Here is a 6,419-nt window from a genome sequence, read left to right as displayed (position 1 = left end):
CTAGTCGGGGAAACCACTCTTGATACAGATCGATTGTAAAATACGACCTTTGCGGATCCGGATCTGCAAATTGTTTTACATTGAGTGGGAGAAATTTTAAATGAATATGAGAATCGGTTATTGCACATACACTTGTACGGACAAGTGGGAGTTTGTTGGAGCTGTGTCCTCCAGTTAGTGCGGATAACGTCATTGCACATACACTTGTACGGACAAGTGGGAGCTTGTTGGGGCTGGTGTCCTCTACAAGTAGTGCAATAACATTTAAATCTCTAAAAGGATCAAAGGGTATACTTTTGTATTATAATCAATTGGTCCACGTTTATCAATAACGGTTGGCTTGCTAGATAAGTTTGACGTTATTGTCATACAGATGGCGGTGATCAACTGGTCCCTAAAAGTCACACCTATAGGATACGTTTGAGAGATGTGACGGTATGAAAATACAGTCATGTTGATGCCAAAGTTGACTAAGCAGTTAGTCGGAGTCATTGACTAATAATTAGTCAAACGCGATATTGACATGATTATTTAATACGGATTAAATAATAATGGCTAAGGCGAATTAAGCAGTTAATCCGTAAATTAAATATAAACGATTATATTTGATTAATGTATATTGAATTAATTATACAATATTGTCTTTGTCGGACACGTATTATTATATCGACTAATTCATGTTGTTAGACGATATTTTAATAACCGATAACCGATGACGATTTATAATCGCGTCATATACATTTAGCGAAAATGATGTCGGATCACGAGTTAAAAATAAGGAGAAAGTGGAAAGCCCACTCCCTCCTCTTGAAGCTCACGGCCGAACCAAACAAAAAGGAGAGCCTCTCTCATTTTTGACCTAAGCATTCATTTTTACACAAACTAGGGTTTTGGAAAACATTTTCCTCTGAAACCTAGATCTCACATCTAAAGAAAACTCACAACAATTCTCTCAATATTGCAAGGCAATTAGAGAATACATTTCTAGCACAAGGGCATAGTCTCAGACGGTCTTGGGTGTATCGATTAGGAGGAAATCTACTTTGATTTCTGTTCTTAGGCCACATCTCAAAGGACCCGAGGTTATTTCTAATGCTTTATCGTTTCTTTGTTGTTTTTCGTTTATGACCATAAATCGCATATTAAATTTACGTTATAGTCCTATAATTTAAGGGTTTTATACGGATATTACCCCACACTTACGATGTGCATCACAAGGTTGTAATATGGTATTGACAGCCCAAGTGTGATGTCGACATTTGTCGTTTGAGTTGTTATTAACTCACTGTATACTTTGTTACATCCAATGGGTTGTAGAGACAATTGAACCCCGTTTAAGTGAACACGGATTAACATAGTATTTGCCCATAGTCACTTGTATGAGGTGACGTCTCGAAGTGACTAGAATGTGATGCGATTGATGGCAAGTTCAAGTGCCATAGAGTCATATGAGAATGACTAGTCGATCACATAGGCAGACTGTTAGGAACATTTTGTCGGGCCTAATGACCGCTTATAGAGTTCTGGCAAATTTATATAGCCTGGTCGTGGCGAGAGCTGCTATAGTATTCAAATGAGTCGATTCTTTTGACTAAAGACTATTCGCCTAAGATGGCACAGTTTCAGATTAACTTTGATTTGTGTTACTACGACCTTCGTAAATGGGGTCAAATGGGCATATTTTGGGTTATGATGGTTGTGGCTAGTTGAAGGGAATAAGTGCGATAGGAATTGTCCACCCCTAGTCAGGGTTATAAAAATATCTCATGGCCACTCGAGGAGTAATGAACTGGAAATGCGTGGCCACGCTCGGAATGTATCCATGGTGGATAAATCCGGTCAATCAGTTATTCTCCAGATCGAGGAAACCACTCTCGGTATGATCACTTGCAAGTACGACCTGAAAGACACCTTGCATTGAGTGGGAGATAGTAATAGGATAAGAGAATTGGTGACGCAAACTTGTCGAGGACAAGTGGGAGATTGTTGGAATATGTGTCCTCCAACAATAATGCGATCACGACTGTTGATCATGATGATCACATGTTTAAGTCTCATTATAAAGAATACAATTGGGAAGTAATATTTACTGTCAACTGATCAACATATATCGGTAATGTTTGGCTGACTAGAGTTTGACATTACTGTCGTGCGACGGTGGTGATCAGTTGATCCCCTAGGTCATACCTATAGGGCAACACTCTTAATTGATCATTTAATTAATCGTATAACGTTACGAGTTAATTAAATTACTTGAAAATTGACGGACGATTTTGGAAGTAAAATTTACGTATCGCATTGAAATTTGATTAAATGAGATACGATCTGAGTAATCGAATTGTATTATTACTCAGATGAAATTATTGTTTAAAGAAACAATTGAAATTGAATGAATTATTATAAATACAATTTATTGTGATTTATAATTGGTAAATTATTTTGGTACAAGTAATTATGAATTACTAAGTCGGTTTTTGTATATGACGTATTTTTATTAATACGTTGATTTTTAATATGTTAAAAATACATAGCAATTTTATGTGACATGTGACATGGGACATATTGACAAATTGACAAAAATAAAATGGATCCCATTTTACATATATGTACCGAAATTAAGGGAGGATTAAGGATAATATTGTGTTTATTATTTGAGTGGTAAACATGATGATTACCCTAGTCACTAGCCATGCAACCCTAATGCTCATTGTAAAGAACAAATCAAGCATGCATTGGCTCCCTCTAATCCCCCCTTCCACCCGGTTTTATGAGATGAAAAACCACTTTGGTTTTTCATCTTATTTTACCTAAAAATACACTAATATGTAGTTAGTGCATTATTCATTCTTTATCATTCTAAAATTTGAGTTTTAGAGAGATAAAAAGCTTCCTTCTTCCTCCTCCCATAAACCGAAAATATTAAGTGTCCTATAATACTTTTGGGTCAATTTTTACAAGATTAATATTGTACTAGTATTTATAATATTAATTTTAATCAAGAGTGTGCTTTGGGTATAAAGCTTTGGGAGAGATCCCATACTTGTATCTTAGTTCTTCCACTAAGGAAAGCACAAGAACAAGAGAGAAAGGTGATCTCTCTTGTGCCCATTTAAACCGAAAATCCAATGTAAGAATGGATGTTTCTTCCTTATTTTGTTTGTAAGTTTGCATGCATAAGATCATTTAATTAATTTTATGACAAATTAAAATAAAACATATATGAGTATGTTAAGTATATAGATCTACTTTTCCTTCATTTTCTTGTTTTCCTCAGCCAAAAAGACGGGCGTCTTCTCTTACAGGACGGGCGTCTTTTTGAAGACGGGCGGATTCTACTGCAGGACGCCCGGATTCGTTAACAGTCACAAAATTTCAAAAATTCAGCTCATAAGGACGGGCTTCTTCTGCCCAATATGCTCGGATTTCCTGAAGACGGGCGGATTCTCTTGAAATCGCTCGGATTCTACCCCTTTTACCCGGATTCAGTTCCATCCGTGTACCTTGCATATCCCTTGTCACTTTTCATTCTTCAAAATCTCGTATTCTTCATTGTGGGGGCACTACTAAGGCATGAATAGCCTAGGCAATTGCTATCTCCACACTAAGCTAAAGCACTACACATCAATTGAAATCATTAGTCCCTCCCTCACTTCTCTCAAACATGATAATTATCTTGATCAAGGCATAAAAATCCAAAATCACAAAAATGCAAATTAAGAATTAAAATGCGAGTTAGGGAGTTAGAAATATTTACAAATGGTGGTTTAGGGAGCACTCCACCAAACTCTCATTCTTGATGAGATGTCAAGGGGGCATGTCCAAGGTGTTGTTGATGTTGCTCAACACCTTGAAAAAGTAATCAAAAGCTTGTTCATTGTCGTGATAAAGTTCTTCAATAGATCTTTGCCCTTGTTGTCGGTCTTGATCGATAGCATTACCAATATAAGGATTGAAAATCCGTTCAAACTCATCGTCCCAAAAACCACACACTTCATCTACTTGATCACTAAAGGTCTCTTGAGTTGATAGAGACAACTCTCCCATTATCTTGTTTTGGCCAATGGGGCCATCTTCTTCATTGCTTGACTTTGGTGAGCATTGCAAGCTCTCTTTGTTACAATTCACTTGCTCTTTGAATGGAGCATCTTCAATTTTCTTCTTCCATTGAAGTTCCGACTTCTTCCTATCATCCTTCCGGCTATAATGATCAATCATAAAACATGGTTCATGCAAACGGGGAGCTCTCATAGTCTTGTCAAGATTGAAAGTTATACTCTCATCTCCCACTTCTAGAGTGAGCTCTCCATGTTTTACATCAATCACTGCACCCGCGGTGTGTAAGAAAGGTCTTCCTAGAATGATTGGAATGTTGGAATCTTCTTCCATATCAACAATGACAAAGTCCACCGGGATGAAAAATTTCCCAATTCGCACGGGAACATCTTCCCATATCGCTAATGGTGTCTTCGTCGATCTATCGGCCATTTGGAGTGTAATATTGGTGCATTTAAGCTCTCCCATCCCCAACCTTTTACTCACCGAGTACGGCATAACACTCACACTAGCCCCTAGATCACATAAGGCTTTGTTGATCGTGGTGTCACCAATGGTACACAGTATTGAGAAGCTTCCCGGATCCTTGAGTTTTGGAGGTGAACTCCCTTGAAGTATTGCACTACTCACCTTAGTGAAGGCGATAGTCTCAAGCATCCGGATCGACTTCTTCTTTGTGAGGATGTCTTTCATGTATTTCGCATAGGCCGGCACGTGATTGATTAATTCCGTGAAAGGAATTGAGACTTCCAAATTCTTCACAATTTCCATAAACTTTCCAAGTTGGTCATCAAATTTGGGCTTGGCTTGACGACTTGGAAAAGGAAGTATAATCACAATGGGCTCCTTCTCCTTGACCTTGTCTTCATCTTTCTTTGAAATTTCTTCTTTTGATGGTTCTCCATCCTTGGAGTTTTGCACAATTTCTTCCTTATCACTAGCTTCCACGACTTCATCCTCAACTTGCTTCTTCGGTGCTTCATACCTTGTACCACTTCTCAAGTGAATGGCACTAACCGTTTCATGTCTTGGGGGATTACTTTGAGGTGGTAATTGCCCCTTTTGTCTTTGTGAGCTTGAAGATGCTAGTTGAGTCAATTGGGTTTCCAACATTTTAGTGTGAGCTAGGATGTTGTTGATGGTGGTTTCCTTTGCTTGACTATCTTTTTGCATTTGAGTGAAAAATTCTTGTTGATTCTTTTGCATTTGAAGGACCGCTTTTTGAACATCAAAACCTTGGTCATTTTGTTGATTGTATGGAGATTGATTTTGGTAACCTTGGTTTTGGTTGTAAAAGGGTCTTTGATTTTGGTTTCTCATGGGAGGTAGGGTGTATGTTGTTTGAGGGTTTTGAACATTTTGGCTTTTGTATGAGAGATTTGGATGGAATTTGGTGTTTTCATTGTAATAGTTGGAATAAGGGGTACCACTCTTTTATGCTTGGAAAGCATTCACTTGTTCATTTGTTCCTCTACATTCACTTTGGTCATATCCCAAAGTTCCACAATTCTCACATATCCCACTTGGGATTGATGAATATGTCGTCATGGCATTAACATGATGCTTTGGTGATTTTGAGGCTTCTTCAAGTCTAGCCATAGCTTTTTCAAACTTCAAATTGATTGTATCAATGTGAGCACTAAGTTGAGCACCCAATTGAGTAACGGAGTCCACTTCATGCTTTCCTCCTCTAGTAGCCTTGCGAGGTCTACTATATTGTGAGTTATGGACCGCCATTTCCTCAATTTTGTTCCAAGTTTGATTGTCATCAACTTCGGTGAACATTCCATTTGATCCCATGTTGAGAATGTTCCTTGAATCTTCATATAGACCGTTCCAAAATTGTTGTACCAAGAACCACTCGCCAAGTCCATGGTGAGGACATGAGCGACAAATTCCTTTGAACCGCTCCCAAGCTTCATACAAAGATTCTTCATCCCTTTGCTTAAAACCCGTAATTTGAGCTCTTAGCATGTTAGTCTTTTCCGGTGGGTAGAATTTTTTGTAGAAAGCTAGAGCCAACTTCTTCCAAGAATCAATTCCGATAGTGGCCTTGTCAAGGCCCTTCAACCATTGTTTCGCGGTGCCAATTAGAGAAAAACGAAATAAGACCCATCGAATTTGGTCTTGAGTTACACCGGTTTGAGAAATCGTATCACAATAGTCACAAAAGGTCTCCATATGAGAGTGAGGGTCTTCACTAGGCATCCCCCCAAATTGGCTCCTTTCGACTAATTGGATAAATGCGGATTTAGCAATGAAATTTCCGGTCAAATGTTGTGGTGTGGGAGTACCATTGGGTAGGTTCTCCTCGGTGGGTACGGAATGTGATGAAAACTTAGGCATTGTGGGTTGATTTTGTGTTG

The 6,419-nt window shown here is 38.4% G+C and overlaps 1 non-coding gene across 1 annotated transcript; it reads left to right on the top strand.

The window, feature by feature from the left end:
- The first annotated feature begins 5,920 nt into the window (after nt 1-5,920).
- Nucleotides 5,921-6,027, top strand: LOC141624054 (small nucleolar RNA R71). The gene has a single exon (XR_012533865.1). It is a non-coding gene; the product is annotated as a small nucleolar RNA R71 (small nucleolar RNA).
- The last annotated feature ends 392 nt before the right edge of the window (nt 6,028-6,419 follow it).

Source organism: Silene latifolia, chromosome X (assembly GCF_048544455.1).
Source record: "Silene latifolia isolate original U9 population chromosome X, ASM4854445v1, whole genome shotgun sequence".
Taxonomy (NCBI): domain Eukaryota; kingdom Viridiplantae; phylum Streptophyta; class Magnoliopsida; order Caryophyllales; family Caryophyllaceae; genus Silene; species Silene latifolia.
This window is presented reverse-complemented; position numbering and strand designations above follow the sequence as displayed.